We start from the raw sequence: 16,740 nt of genomic DNA on the forward strand, positions 1-16,740 counted from the left end.
GGCTAGTAATGACTGACATTGATATAGTGCTTCAAGGATTGTAAAGCACTTTTACGTATCCTCGTAATAATCCTATATGACAGGTACTACAGGGATTTTTATCCCCATTTCACAGATGAGGAACCTAAGACTTAGCAAGGTTAAATGAATGGCTCATAGTCAAACAGCTTGGAGGTGTTAGAGGCAGCATACTTAACCGCAAGTAGAGAGTTCTTTCCTAATACATACTGCAGTTTCTCATAAAACACAAAAATGAGATGGGTATCAAATGCATTGGATGATAGAGTCAAGATCTATAAAGGTTGGTATGATGGGTGTATCAAATAAACAATTTAATGGAAGTACAGTTATCCCTTCCACATCATGACTTTCCCTATCATGGTTTCGATATATCATGGGTTGGCATAAGAAATTAAATGGGAATTTTTGGGGAGTTTTGTGGAAGCTGAAGATGACACAGGACAAATTTAGTAACTCAGAAGTGCATAAAATATATGTATAGTACAGTATAGTATAATATCAACATATTTTATCTTTAACGGCATAATAATTCAGACTTCTCTGGCATGTAGGGAGGGCCAAAATTTTGTACATGGATTTTCCAGATTGTGGGAGTGCTGTGCCCCTAACCCCCAAGATGTGGATGGGATAACTGTAGTGCAGTCATAATGGGGGCATTAGAAAGGATGGAAAATTGAAATCAGGAAGACCAGTTGGGTGGCTATTGCAAGAGTCAAGTCAAGAAGAGATGAAGGCCTGCCCTGGGTAGTGATAGGATAACAGGAATTAATAACAATAGCATTTAGATAGTGCTTTAAGGTTTACAAGGACCTTTATATTTATGATTTCATTTGATCATCATAACAATGCCAGGAAATAGCATTATTATTTCCCTTTTACAGATGAGGAAACTGAGACACAGGAGTCAAGTGACCTGGCCAGTATCACAAAGTTAGTTAAATGTCTGAGATGAGATTTGAACTCAGATCTTCTTGACTAGGTCATGAGCACTATCCATTGCACCACCTAGCTCCCTATTCAGTTCTAGGAAGACCTGAGGAAATGAGACATTAATCTGGAGGAGGAATCCAGGAGTCTAGCTCAATGAGAAATGGCATTGTGGGGCCCCAAGTAATGAATTATTAGCATGACGTAATGAAGAGAAAAATGAGAATAATTAATATAATTCCTTTTGTTTCCCTTTTCCTTTTAGAGCTTCTCGGGTTATAGGATAAACGAGTCTCTTTCCCACCGCTTCCAGATAGGAGCACACAATTCTGGGTTTTGTAGAAGATGACATTTGTCACAGCTGCCAGTTTAATCTTCCTAATCTACTGCTTTGATCATAACGTTCCTTTATTTGAAAGCTTTTGGCAGCTTCTTACTGCCTATCAAATAAAGTTTAAACTACCTATCTCGGCATTTGAGGCTTTCTAAAACATAGCCATGACCTTGTTCTCTAGCCTTGTCTCATGTTATTCCTCCTTGTGTCCTATGGCATCCAGTCCCATTTGACCCATCACCACCCTTCCATCTCATTCTGCCCATTATCTTTGTTCAAACTGTCCCCAGGTTCAGAGTGGGCTCAGTCTCTGTCTGTTTAAATTCCTCTCTTCCCTCCAAATCCAGTGGAAGCTCTATCTGCCCACCAAGTATTCTGTGATCTATTCCACTACACAGCCAAAAAAGATCTTTCTCTTTTCAAATTTCAAATTTCTCACAACAAGCTGTCTAGACCTCTCTTTTCTACTCACCACATTCTGCCATAGCCCATAGGCATATGGTTACAGGTCTTATCTCCTATATTGGAATGTAAGCTTCTTGAGCGCAAGGTCTGTGCCTTGATTTTCTTAACCTTACATACACTTTATAGGCTCACTAAGTACTGGATTCAGTTGAATCTAATTTTCTTAAAGTTGTTTTTCTAGAAATAATGGTAGATTTGTGGTATTCACTTCCCCTTCTGTATCCTTTCTCATTCTAGTCTCATCTCCTCTGTGACCAAGGGCATGTATTTATAATCCTGCTAGCGAGGGTTCAGGGGTGACCTTGAGGCTATGGAAGAGGACAAAGGAAATTGTGTATAAGGGGATATAATACATAACCTTGGTCTCCTGTCCATCCAGTTCTGGTCAAACTCTCGAGTCACATATTTCTGGCCTGGGCTTCAAAATTACTGAACAATTGAGAAAATGAAAACTTTTTCTCGCCCCTCCCCCTTTTCTCTTTCTAATTAATGTTTGTTTTTCTCTGCGTCTTGTCCAAAACTGCATCCCATTTAAAACAGGAAAAAAAAACAAAAACATAGCCTTCATAACAAATACGAATTTTTGCTCCATCAATAAAACCTCTTCCTTCCTGCTATAATTTAGGAGAACTTTGCTTTGTTCTTAGGGGAAAATGTGGATAGATTATTTACCTAGGTCTAGTAGGCTTCATGTTCCTTGGGACAAGATGAGATGTTCAGAGTAAGTGATCTGTCACCTAAAAAAAGAAAGGAAGTCTTTTAATAAATTATTGATATAATAAGGAAATTACCCAGCTACTTCCCAGGTTATTGTGATCATCAAATGAAATAATACATATGGACCTATGATTTCATTGGGAAAGCCCAAGTGAGGAAACTCCCTCTACCCAAAAGAATAATTACTATTACAAGAATATCTAAAGGGCTTACTGTGTGCCGGCACTGTTCTACAATTGTCTCATTTGATACTAATAACTATGCTAAGAGGTGGGTGCTATTATTACCCCCATTTTACAAATAAGGAAACTGAAGCAAACAGAGGTTAAGTGACTTGTCCAGGTTCACACAGACAGGATACATCAAAGGTGGGAATTGAACTCAAGTCTTCATGACTTGAAGGCCAGCTCTTTACCCACTAAGCTATGCTGCCTCTTGTTTAATTAATTGATAAAAAAATAGCTACACGATTCTGGTTAAATTGGATGCAGAAAACTGATCATCGTCAAGTAATTTAAATGAAATTTGTGTAAAGCATGCTATGTTTCTATCTTTATTGACTTTTTAAAACATGTTGAAAACAACATGGATGAGGACAGAGCTCATTTTTTAAGTATCGCAGTAAAGCCTTCTCTTCAGTTTAACTCAATGTGGACAAGATTCACCTGCTTGGATATGATGAGGGGTGAAGGATGGAACTGGGGTCGGGCAGAGGTGTTTGCTAGGGGGAGGTGACTGTGGGGAAGCAAGAAATGGGCCAAGAATAAGCTGAGACAACTTGAAAGCAACAATGGTATTTGGATGAGCTTTGTAAATGAGCAGCATGGATGAGCCCAGGAGGGCAGGGAAGGCTCTCACCTGCCTGGGGAAAGGGGTTAATACAAAGATCAATCGCCCTCTTATCTTGTTAGCTTTTAGACAGCCCATTGATGCCACATGCTTTCTCTGAATGTAAAAATCCAGGTTGGCCATTGGAAAGCTGCCACCATCCTGGCCCGGAACCCTAGTTCTCTCTTCTCTGACCGTAGGAGGGAGAAGGCCAAACTGTGACCCATGAAAAACCAGTGCACCTGTTCCTCTTGCAAAAGCAGATGTAGGAGCAATCAGTGAGTAGACCTGCTATAGGGAGTGAGGGATTGGGGGTGGGGTTGGTTGGTTTCTTCGTGATGACTATCCTGGGATTTGATGTATTCATGAAACTGTCATTATAGCATGAAAAACACTTTGGTTTACAAAAATGAAAACGGTAGAAGGATTTGCTTTTCCCTATGGGAAAAAATATCCCTGGAGTAGGATATGGTCACTTGATAAAAAAATACAATGATTTACCAGCTCATTTTCTTTTTCACAAAGGTCGTGACAGATTTTTAAGAGTCACTAACCAGAAGTGTCCCTTGTCTCTTGTTACTTGTTAATCCTTCTTTTTCTCAGCCCTCTGGGATAGAATTTTCATCTTGGTTCATTACAAATAGCCAGGAATGAAAAGTCCAGAAAGAAAGAAAGCAAACAAACAAACAAACAAACAAAAAAAAAAAACTATCCCAGAACTAATGACAAATGCCTACCCAACCATTGGAATAAAAGGAGAAAATTTCCCTTTAAATACACTGGTGACACTATTTTCATCCCCAGTTATGCCTGAACTACTCTACTTCTCAATGTATCTTGCCAAAGTATAAAATAATGGATTCCTTTGGTTTTCTGCCTCAAGCTTCTTCTGGAAGTTACCCTTCACTAGGAATTATTTTACTGAATTAAAAAAAAATAACAAAATTCATTTTGAAGAACAAAATGTTAAAAATATTGAAAAAAAATGTAAAGGAAAGAGGTTTAGCAGTACCAAATCTTAAACTATATTATGAGGCAGTAATTATCAAAGCTATCTGGTATTGGCCAAGAAACAGAAAGGCATATCAATAGAACAGAGTAGACATACAATTTACAGCAGCAAATAAATATAGTAACCTTGTATTTGATAAGTGTAAAGACTTAAGATTTGGGAATAAGAATTCCTTATTTAGTAAAAAAAATTTGTTGGGAAAACTGGAAAGTATTATAGCAGAAATTGGGCATAGACCAGTATCTTATACCATTTATCAAGATAAGGTCAAAATGGAGACATATTCAGCTTTGATGGGACCATTCCAGACTATACAATCTCTGTAGTCAGAGAAGTATTCATTTTTCTTTAATTAAAATGTTTACAATTAATTCATCTTATTTTTTATTTTATGCATGCTTACTATTTATTATTATTATTCAAAATATTAGTGTTTGGCAACTAAATAATATTTTCCACTTTGCCTTGTGTATTTATAATCAGTCCAGTCAAGAACACATCTCTGACAGTAAAAGCTAAGATAGATGAGAAATGGTCTAGAAGTTGGTCATGGATTTTTAAAAGCAGGAAGATGGAGGAGGCAAGGAGGCACACCGGGAATTGCTCTATTTCTGTTCTCTTTAGCCAATGAAAGACTGTGAACTTGGGTCAATTGAGAAGCCATTTGGTAAAGGGTTTAGAATCAAAGGACCTAGAACCCTTCCTCTGTCACTTATTGGCTACACTTGACCTTTCTGGACCTTAGTTGCCTCATCTGTACAATGAAGTGGTTGAACTAGGTGGTCTCTAAGGTGCCTTCCTGCTTTCATTGAATGATGCTGTTGTATTTGGATATCACTATGTCCCAGAAACCTCTTCATCCTGAAAGATCCCTTCAGCCCTGGACCTCTTAGGACTTTTCTTTCTGATTGGAATGCTCCTCCCAAAGGGTGCCTAGGCCAGCCATCTTTTCATTTCCTACCAGGCTGTTTTTTTTTTTTTTCTCTATCACACTAAATTTTATTTTATCACAGTTCTATAAAAGGTATGATACATTGAACACATCTTACCAAGGCAATACTTGACATGACTTTTTTTTTAATTTATGTAATAAAACAAACATTTCTGTAACATAGTTTAATAAAAAAAGATGATTGCACATGAAACTGCAAATCTATTATGTACAACTTGATATTCCTTATAAATATATAATAAAGTTATCATGTAAATTTCTCTTTTTTCTTTGTTTTCCATTTCTTTTTTGTTCCTTTCCCCCTATCCCCCTGCCCTAGATATGGCTACCATTAGACACTATATATATCTATATATCTATATCTATATCTATATATCCATATCTATATCTATATATACAGGTTGTTCTTTGTATTTCTCCATCATGTCCCTTTGCTGGGTACTCCCTCTCTTACCACCCCCTTTTCAGCTTCCTTATAGGTTTTCTTCCTCATTATAACACAAGTTTTTGGGGGCAGGGACTGTCTTTTTTGCTTGGATTTGTATTCCTAGAGCTTTGCACAGTGCCTGGCATGTATTAAGTCTTTAAAAATGCTTATTGATTGACTGAATGATTTTTCAACCCAAGATCAACAATTGAATCAAGTTCTGCTTTTTTTTTCTGAAAAAGGAAACTAGCATTGAATTTTACTAAAAATTTAAAAAATTAATTACTAAAAACAAGTGGCATCCGTTGATATAATGTTTGCATACATGGCATTTCAAGATGGGTTGGAATTGATTCACCCTATTGGTTGTGTATTTACCAGTTGAGGAGCTTTGACTACATGCTACCTATTTCCCTGAAGTTGGAAAAGTATAATGAGATGCAGTTATAACTACTCACCTCTCTGTGTAGGTACATGATGAAGAATATAGATTACTTTTATTTTGCTACCCGGGCACATGGTGATACAATGGGAGAGAAAGTGAATGTACTTTTTTGTAGTCTGATAACTAATTTTTCTACTTGTTGAAAAGCTTGGTTTTGGGGATATAAAGACTAAAAGAAATGGAAAAAAAAAAAAGAAATAGGGCTTGCCCTCCAAGAGTTTATAGTCTACAAAGGGAACCTAAGTCTTTGGTTGAACATATCTAAGGCAGGGGTGGGGAACCTTCAGCCTCAAGGCCACACCTTCTAGGTCCTTGGGTGAAGCCTTTTGACTGAGTCCAAGTTTTACAGAACAAATCTTTTTATGAAGGGGATTTGTTCTGTGAAGTTTGGATTCAGTCAAAGGAATACACTTGAGGACCTAGAGGGCTGCATATAGCCTCTAGACCATAGGTTCCCATCCTTGATTATTCTAAGGTATACACCAAGTAACGTAAAAATAATTCCAAGAGGGAAAGAATGCAATAAATGGGTGGATCAGAAAAGGCCTCGAGTAGGAACAGCATCTGGGGTGTGCTTTGGAAGAAGCTAGGAATTCTACAGGACAGAGATAAAGATATGAGGCAAAGCTTTTCAGATCATAGTTATGCTATTAAGGAAAGGACCACAGTATCCTTTCCTGGTATTTTCAAACAGTAGGAAAGTTAGTCCGTAGTCCTTGAAAAATTAGGTGCGATCCTGGTCCTTTTCTGAGGTCAAGGATTGGCTTCAATCCTTTTATGGTGAAGTTTTGCTGAAATACAGTCCTTAGAGCTTGCTTGTGGGACATTGTCATAACTAAATGAAGAAAGACTATTGGATGATGATAATAATAGCTAATAATACTTAGTGATTTTATAGTGCTTTATAGATATCTCATTTTACCCCCCCAACAACCTTGAGAGGTAGGTGCTACTATTATCCCCATTTTACAGATGAGGAAACTGAGGCAGAGAGGTTACGTTACTCTACCGGGGTCACACAAGGTATGAGGTAAATTTGAACCCAGGTGTTCCTGACTCCCTGTCCAGCATTTTATCCACTGCATCATCTAGCTGTGGAAGCTGAGTAACCTCTTGAATTTTGTTTAAAATAAATAGCAGTTCCAGCATCATTAGAGAAGTCTATGAAGCAGGACTGGAGATGACTACAAAGGGCAGTTCACTGGATGGTGAATGCTTGAAGCTCTTCTTGGTAAAATACAATTACAGAAACGGGACCGTGGGAAGGTAGAGGGCAGACACTGTAGTGTGGCTTACTTTGCTAAGAGAAGAAAGGACATTTAAGAGTCCTTACTAAATTACTCATTTCTCTGTTTGTCCCATCACACAACAGTGGCAAAATTTGTGCTTCAGTGAAACAATAGACTGAGAAATGTTTGGGAGAGAAGCAGATTTTTAGCTTAAAAAAAAAAAAGGTTCACATTTAGGGTCTGAGTGAATTAACATTAAGTATGAAGCCACTCTGCCTTTAACCCCATTTCACTGTGCAAAGGTAATCATAAGTAAGTGCTGAGATTCATAGTTATAAATGTTGCCCTGAAAGTGATTGGCCCATCTTTTATTTTGCTTAAGTGGGCTCTTCGATTTGAAAATTCAGGGTTCAAGGAATTTTCACTACTTCCTTGAGAGGTTCAATCACACTAGTGCAAGGTTCAATGGCTGCCAAGCATGATAACAACTTGAGCATAACAGAGCAAGAATTACTTTCTTTAATGAGACTGAATCATGCGCCTCTTCCAGGTCTGACTTTAATACAGGTGGGACCTAATGAGGCCACAATTAGCCATGCTTCTGAAGCTCTCTTTTCCTAAGCCCAACTCTCTTGGGTTCCCTGAACAAGGGTTTTCCCGGATTCTCATGATCCATTCAGAATGCCCTTTCAATCTCACCTCTGCCTCTTAGAATCTTTACACTCCTTCGAAGCCCAGATCTGTCATGGGCCCTTACTGATCCCCTTGGGTTCAAGAGTTTCACGCTTGTAAAACAAAACAAAACAAAACAAATCTCATAGTTAGGATCACATTATCATAGATTTAGACCTGGAAGAGATCTCAGAAACCATCTAGTCCAAACGGATAAAGAAATGGGGGCCTAGAGCTATGAATCAACTAGTCCAAAGTTACACACGTCATAAGTGATGGATGCAGGATTTGAACCCTATTCTACTGATGTGAAAGACTGATTCTATTATACAATGTATATGTACTGCATATGTGTGTGCTGTATGTACCCCCCCCAATATTCCATGGATACCACTGCTCTTAGAGGGCAAGGACTTCTATTATATTTTTCTTTGTGTTCCCAGTGCCTAACATAGTGTCTAGCACAAAAAATGGGTGCTAGACATTATTATTAAGCAATAAATACTTGCTAATTGATTGATTGCATACTGAGTTGACCACCTTTTGGACCCCTCAAAAGGCTGTGAATTCTTTTCTTTGGCAACCATTCAGAAGTCCTAAAATGCCTTAGAAGAATATAGAAAGATGGATGTTTTGAGTCTTCAGGAAGCCTAGAATGATAAAAGTTAAAGTGTTATAAATACAAATTCAGTGCTTTCAGAAACCAGTTAGATTTCTGGTTAAGAGGTGGTACTTACAATGTAACTCAAGGGCAAAACTCAGCTGACTAGGGGAAAATCAAAACACTTCCAAGGCATAAGATAACTGCTTCCAGTTGCAAATGGGGACAGAGTTATTGATAGGGCTTTCAGTTCCCTGAGTTGAAATGCTGACATAATTGTAATAAAAACAAAATCAAACCTCAAATATTAGCCAAAAAAGGAGATCCAAGAGAGAAGAGGAACAACTTTAGAATCTCTCAGTACATAGTTCCCATCATAAGGAACAGGTTGACGTAGTTGGAAAAAAAGCATGAGCTTTGTCCCAGAAGACTAAGAAGGGCCAACTCTCCTATGTACTAGATGTGTGATGTTGGTAAGTGATTTCACCACTCTAAGCCATGGTTTTCTCTTCTTTAAAATGAGGAATCCTAGAACCACAGAGTTAGATGTGGCTTCAGAAGCTGTCAAGTTCAACCAATAATTTCCCACTACAACATTGGTGGGAGCTGCTAAGCAGCACAGTGGATAGAGTGCTGGGCCTAAAATCAGGAAGACTCATCTTTATGAGTTCAAATCTGACTTCAGACACTAGCTGTGTGACCCTGGGTAAGTCAGTTTACTCAGTTTCCTCATCTATAAAATGACAAACCACTATAGTATCTTTGCCAAGAAAACCCCAAATGGGATCACAAAGAGTCAAATGTGACTGAAAAATAACTGAACAACAATATTAGTGATGGTCATCTAGCTTTTTCTTGAAAACTTCCAGTGAAAAGAACTCTACAGCTTCTCAACTCAGCATATTCATTTTGGAGATAGTTCTAATTATTAGAAAGTCTCCCCCACCCCTCAAAAAAACCCCCACAAAAAACTAAGCCTAAATTTGCTTCTTTGCAACTGCTCTCCATTTTTTCTTGTTCTACTATTTGGGGTCAAGAAGAAGAAATCTATTCATTCTTCTGCATGCCAGCCCTTCAAATACTTGAAGACTACTAATAAAACTAAAAAAACATGGGATAAGTGAGGGAGTTCCAACATATAGGATAGCTGCCTTGACATAGCTTGATCTATCCTAGGATTATATTTGTAGTCAGAAGACCAGTTCAAATCCTTGCTCTGCGCCTTACTAGCTGATCATGGCCAAATCACTTAATCTCACTGGGCCTCTCATCCATACTATGAAAATGTTGAATCCCGTTCAACTGAAAATCCTGTAATCCCAACAGATGGGGTGGTCATGAGCATCAAATGGGACAATGTATATACATGACTTGGTAACCTATAAAACATGATAGAAACTAAGCTAAGCTATAAACTTCAAATATGTAAAGAGCAAATAGGAAAATAAAGCCAAATTTCACTCCTACATACATTATCATTTAGCTATATCGCCACTGTGTAGCTGACTTCTACAAAAGTGGTTGCTCCTCAAAATACAATGTTCAGAAACTTGCAAATGCCAAAAGCTTCAGTTCCCCCACTTTGGAGTTATTGTGTACCTTGTGATGGCCTCGGAAGGCACAATTGTCGTGTTTCTCAAGCTGTCTTGTCTTGATTTATAATTTGGATCTACAGAAATGATATCAGAGAGGGCAGTACTCATGAAATTGAAAAACCCAGGCCATTTCCAACAGGATGAATGACTGAGTTTCCCAGACTGTGGTTCTTGGTACAGATTCAAAGGACATCAATGGGATAGGCTTCATCTCTCTCCTTCCACCTCTAATCATCCAGATGACTTGGGCTCTATTTTCCCCCTTTCCCTTGGATGAGAACGTGGAGGTCCCCTAATCGAGTCTGTCTGAATACTGACATTACTGGGGATATGCAAATTTATGAGACTAAAGCAGTTGCTGTTTGCTTGGTGTGAAAAAAGCATTCCTTCTTATAAAAACAGTAGGGAAAAATTAGTTCTCTTGTTTGTACATTTGTGATTCTTGGAGGCTGCTGCTGTCTGCCTCATCTGTTCTTAACCCTTGTCATGAATTTTTCTTACAAAGGCAGTGGCAATGTCTTTCCTCCAAATTGACTAGCCCGAAGAATCCCTTTTGGGGCATGTATCTTGCCCATAGCCATCCAACCAGGTAAGAGCCAAACCACAGGCATGAGTTGCGCCCAATGCCTAGATAAACAAGCAGGTAAATGTTGGGGAACACATTTGGTGGAGGATTCTTACCATCTGGACTTGCTATTTAAAGGAGTGAATTCATAGACATTCCCTGGAAGGGGTAAAGTGTGGAAGGGAAAATACCCAACAAATGACTTTGTTGGAGCTTATATATGTTAAAAATAGCAAAGGGATGAATAAAAATGCTTCCCTGAAAGCCTAATCCTAATTTCAACAAGCATTTATGAAGCTCCTACTATGCACCAGGGAGGTTCTTCCTGTGCTAGACATTGTGGGAACAATTATTAAACCAAAAGGAATCCTCACCCTCAAGGGGCTTATGCTCTTTTGTTTTTGTGGGGAGGGGGTGGATTTATAACATCTACATATATAAATATACAGATGCTAATTTGAGGAAGAATTAGAGACTCTCAGAGTTTAGAGGGCCTCAGAGGCCCATCTATTCCAACCCTTGCCTGACTAGAATTCTCTCTAGATCATCCCCAACAAGTGATCAGCCAGGCTTTTCTTTCAAGGCTTTCAGTCAGGGGAACTTGCCCCTCCTGGAGGCAGGCAGGTCGGCCTACTTTGAGGTATCTGGCAAAGTGTTTCCTGATATCAAACCTAAATTTGCCTCTTGGTGAAACCATCTCTGCCTTCAGGGAGCTCACATTTGAATGGGGGGGGGATAGCATACAAACTACTATATTATGATATACTATGTAATATATATTACATATATCATATATATACTGTACTATATAATAACAATTAATAATAATAGCATTTATATAGCTCTTATAAAACAAAGTGCTTTACAGGGCAGCCAGGTGGTACAGTAGATAGAACACTGGGCCTGGAGTCAGGAATTTTCATCTTCATGAGTTCAAATCTGGCCTCAGACACTGATTAGCTATGTGACCCTGGGGTAAGTCACTTAACCCTCTTTGTCTCAGTTTCCTCATCTGTAAAATGAGCTGGAGAAGGAAATTGTAAACCACTCCAATATCCCTGCCAAGAAAACCCCAAACTGGGTGGTAAAGAATCAGATACAACTGAACAAAAAGTGCTTTACACATGACCTCATTTGATCCTCATAATCACCACCCTGTAAGGTAGGTGTTATTATTTCCCCCATTTACAGATGAGGAAACTGAGACTGAGAGAGGTTATATGATATGCCCAAGGTCACATAGCTAGGGAGGCTCTGAGGCAGGATATAAACTCTGGGCTCCTTGACTCCAAGCCAGAGTTATCTCAAAAGGAAAACACTAGCAGTGGGAAAGGGAGTGGAACCAGGAAAGGTGACCTGCAGAATGTAGGATTTGAGCTAAGTCTTAAAGGAAAGCATTGCTCCTACTTGGGTTCTCCAGGACTAAACACATTTCAGAACCCTAGAAATTCAGGATTGGCAAGAAATCTGGGGCCATCCAGTCAAACCCAGACCACTGAGCCCCCATCCAACCTCTTGAAAAACCCCACTAACATCTAAAGGGATCCAGGAGGGCTTCCCATAGGAGGTGGGCCATGAGCAAAGCCTAAGGCAGAGGTAAAGAGGGAGTTGCTTTTACTCATGGGTCATAGACTGTAAAAACAAGGATGCAGGAGATGAGGTACATGGTTCAGGAAAGAGGAGCTAGGCTAGTTTGACTGGAATGGAAATGTGTTTGTTTGTTAGGCTGGCCCAAGACTGTGAAGGGCCTTATATGACCCTGAGTTAAATGAAGTGGAGGAGTTAGCATTTTATCCTAGGAATAAAAGAGAATCATGAAGGGTTCATGAGTCTGGGAATAACACAGTTAGATTTGTGATTTAGGAAGATTATTTTGGCTGCTGTGTGGAAGATGAAGAGGCTAGGATAGAGAAGGGAAGCCAAGAATCCAGTTGGTAAAACCTGGGCTCAACTAATCTCCCCTAAAATTGTCAAGACACAGGAAAAGCTTCCAAATGATTTCTAATACCTTAAATTTATATGACTCTTTCCTTTTTTCCCCCAAGCATTTTCTCCTATATTATATTATTAGAGATGTACCACAATCCTGTGAGATGGATAGCACAGGTATTATTATCCCCCTTTCATAGATTATTAAACTGAGGCTCAGAAAGTTTATGTGACCCCCTTGGAAAGAGAATGGCAGAGTAGGGAAGAGTCAGATCTCAGCTATTCTCAGTCCTCTGAAGTCTACTCTTTCTACTCTGCCCAATTATGTAGTCTTTAAAGTTCTTACACATCTCTGTCATTGTAGAGCAGGTTTCTGTGCTCAAAAGAGGGGGGAGATGTAAGAGAAGTAAGAAATTTTTAGTTCCATTTCTGACCCAATTCAATAAAGAGTTAGTCATATGAAGCCACTTAGTTATTACCTTGTAGCTTTGGACAAGTCCCTTAATCTTTCTGAAACTCAGTTTCTTCATCTGTTAATTGGGGGTATTGGACTACTGTAGGGGTCAGCAAATTATGGTCCATGCCAGATGGCCCACTACTTAAGAATGGTTTTTATTTTTTAAGATACAATAAAACTATTTTAAAATTTAAAAACAATTTTTAGCTTACTGACTGCATAAAAACAGGTAGAGGGCTGGATTTGGCCTGTGGGCCACAGTTCATCAACCCTTAGCTAGATGAATAGTAAGATCCCTTCCAGCTCAGGTTCTAAGATCCTGTTCTCCTATGATGCTACTTCCTAATGAAGATACTTAAGGTGGCAAGCCTATTAGTAAGCAGTTTTCCCCTCCTTCCACTCCCAAAACATACTTGAAAGTCTTCAAACCAAATAGATTTCTTCATACTTGTTTATCCTTTGCACTGTTTCTCAGGTCCTTAAATGGAGTCTGTTCCTCAATTAAGTTGCCCCAAAGAAGCCTATTTAGCTTCAGAGGAATGGGAAATGTTAGTTTTTATCTAATAACAGTTGTATCAATGTACTCAATGTGGCTTGTTTAAAATCAATCAGCCAGTCTGGCTAGGATGGACAGCAAGTACCAGATCCCTTCTTATAGACTTACTGAAACCTTCCAGAGTGATCATAACAATGACAATTTGTTCATTGATGCCATGTCATGTCACTTCTTTCTCCTCATCTGAATTTCTGATGACAATAATAGATTGTTCACTTTAGGAATCTCTGAGCTGCCTTGATCTTAGAAATACAAGGTAGGATTCTCAGACAATCCACTCCCCCCCAATCTTTTTTTTTTTTTTATGACAGCATTTCAAAACCTTTTCAATTCCTTTTTCTTTGGCATCTTATGAATAGAACTTCTCACTGATGGACACCCCTCACCTAGTTATAATGCAACTTTCCAGACAGATTATAATTTAAATGTTATATCTTCAGTAAATAGCTATTATTTATAAATTAACCTGGAACATCCCCCTCTCCCCAATTTTGAATTGCACAACGAAAAGGTGATTCCTGCAAAGCTTTAGAATGAAAAGCAGGTCTGAAAAAGAAAGGAGAAAAAAAAACAAAGTACCTTAATTATTTTTCTCCTTCCTGTGGAAAGAGAAGGCTCAATTGTCCTCCTAGGACCCTTTAAGATGCTTTAACAAAGACATCTAACAAGATACTAAATGGAAGACCAGAGTTTTTGAAGCCTGGTAGATCTATCATAGGGAAAATGGAGAAACCTCTAGGAAGAGCTAGCCTGCAGGTTCTAGTTCCATTTTAATTCTCATAACCAAAGGAAGATTGCTATGTGTGTGTTTTGTGTGTGTGTGTGTGTGTGTGTGTGTGTGTGTGTGTGTGTGAGGTGGGTGTGTAAATGGGGAATGGGGAGAGGCAGGTTGAATAGGAGGGAAAACCAAACAAACAGGGTGAAGGAAAGACAGTTTAGTTATCCCAGTTTATGAGATTATAGGCTGTATTGATTTTAGTTTCCTAACAGGTTATCAGTTATTAGAGTTGAGCACCTGTCACCAGTTAATTTGTAACCAGGATAAGCTCATTGTACTTGAGTTACTTGAGACAAGGAATTCTTTTGGCACAAATGTAGCCCTACTCTCTGATGGGCAGGAGTATCCATTACCTGGATAAGATAATGATAAGTGACAGTTGTGTTATGATTTGAGGCCTGCAAGGCCCTTCAGATCTGAATTGATAATTAATTAATGAAATTATGAAGTTATAAAATTATGAAATGGGGCAGGCATGCCTGGCTCTTTGGGTTCTTGCTGGGAAAGACCATGATGGTAGCCAGAAACAGGGTTGGATCGCACTTTTAATAACCACAGAGGATCTGGGGGCAAAGCGCACAGAAAGTACCTAGACAAGAGGCATAAGGGGGTACAAAGGCAGATCGCATAGAGACAGGATATGGGGAGGAGGAGAGGCAGAAAACATCATTCATTTAACCATGGATTAGAGCTGGGAGCACTTGGTAGCATGGACCTGAAGGTTTGGAATCAGATGTTTCCTTTCTAGTTTTTTTTTTTTTTTAAATAGACTAACTCTTATCTGTGCCACCTTGGGCATAGTTCATTAATATATCCAAATCGTTTCAGAGTTGTCAGTAAAACAATTGCTTTACTGTTGTTTCTCCTAGTAACAGATCAGAAGCCTTGAAGCAGCTGGTGGTGCAGGGGATAGAGGTAGTGGGGAGCCAGGAAGACCCAGGTTCATATCTGGCCTCAGATACTTACTAGCTATGTGAGCCTGGCAAGACATTTAACCTCTGTTTGCTTCAATTTCTTCAAATGTAAAATTAGGATAATAACAGCACCTACCCTATTATTGTGTGAGTTCGAGTGAGAATATATTTGTAAATAAATTTGTAAATAAAAATATTTGTAAGGCTCTTAGCAAAATTCCTAGCACACAGTAGGTGCTTAATAAATCCTTGTTAATCTATCTTGTAAGGTTGTTGTGAGAATCAAATGAGATAATATTTGTAACAAAACAAAAACAAAACAAAACAAAAAAAAAGAACAAAACACACACAAAAAGCAGATACTATTGAAATGCTTTTTTCCTATAAATGCTTTCCCCCAGAATCCCCAGCATGACATCATCCCCTGATAAAGCAATTAAGCATCACAGATCAGGAGTTGGAAAGGACCTTGAAGGTCATCCAATCCAACCCCTTAATTTTACAGATGAGGAAACTGAGGCCCAGAGTTATTAAAGAATTCACCCAAGGTCATACAAGTCTATGTTTTTTTCTTTCTAAATATTAGACAAATAGGAAAGATATAGAAAAAAAATGATAGCATGTACTTAGAAGAATCTTGGATTTGTAGCCTAAGTTTGAATTCTAGGGTTACCACCTATTTGACCTTGGTCTAATCCAGAGCTTCTTAATGTGGAGTCCATAGACCCCCAAGAGATCTGTGGACAGATTTCAGGAGTTATGTCAATTTGGATGAGAAAAAAAATGCACTAACCTCTTAAACAAATTTAGCATTTCCTTCATTCATGAATGAATAATAAATACTACCTGTGATTTCATCAATAATAGAAATCAAATATTTTCACGTTATAATAATTGTTGCAAATATTGTAAAACATTGTATATACTCATTACTTTGAAATTATTGTAGTTATTAGAACTATTGCTAGATATATTGTGATATCACAAATTTGTTTTTCAAATATTTTGATACTGTAAAAGTAGTTTTCCTTTGTGATTAAATTTATTTAATGCATTTAAAACCATTAGTTTAAGAAAGGGTCCATAGACTTCACCAGACAGTCAAAAGGGGTCCATGACATACAAAGGATTAAGAACCTCTGTTCTAATCATTTAATCTCTCTGGGTTTTTGTTTTCTTATCTATCAAATGAGGGAGTTAGATGATGTGATTTCTAATTTCCTTTCCTATAGAATATGTATGATTTTTTGATCACTCTAAAATCCTGTCTAATTTTAAATGTTAAGTAACCTATGAATTTGCTCTTTAAAATCAGA

General features: G+C 38.3%; 1 protein-coding gene across 1 annotated transcript in view; it reads right to left on the reverse strand.

Annotated features, from left to right (window-relative positions):
* Positions 1 to 16,740, reverse strand: part of ADGRL2 (adhesion G protein-coupled receptor L2) — an 834,153-nt gene that overhangs the window by 642,932 nt on the left and 174,481 nt on the right. Inside the window, exon 2 of the mRNA XM_027873936.1 lies at positions 2,420 to 2,484. The gene's annotated coding sequence lies outside the window, so the exon portion shown is untranslated. The remainder of the gene's footprint in view (positions 1 to 2,419; positions 2,485 to 16,740) is intronic.

The sequence above is a fragment of the Vombatus ursinus genome, unplaced genomic scaffold, assembly GCF_900497805.2.
Source record: "Vombatus ursinus unplaced genomic scaffold, bare-nosed wombat genome assembly UNPS02014803.1, whole genome shotgun sequence".
In the NCBI taxonomy this organism is placed as follows: domain Eukaryota; kingdom Metazoa; phylum Chordata; class Mammalia; order Diprotodontia; family Vombatidae; genus Vombatus; species Vombatus ursinus.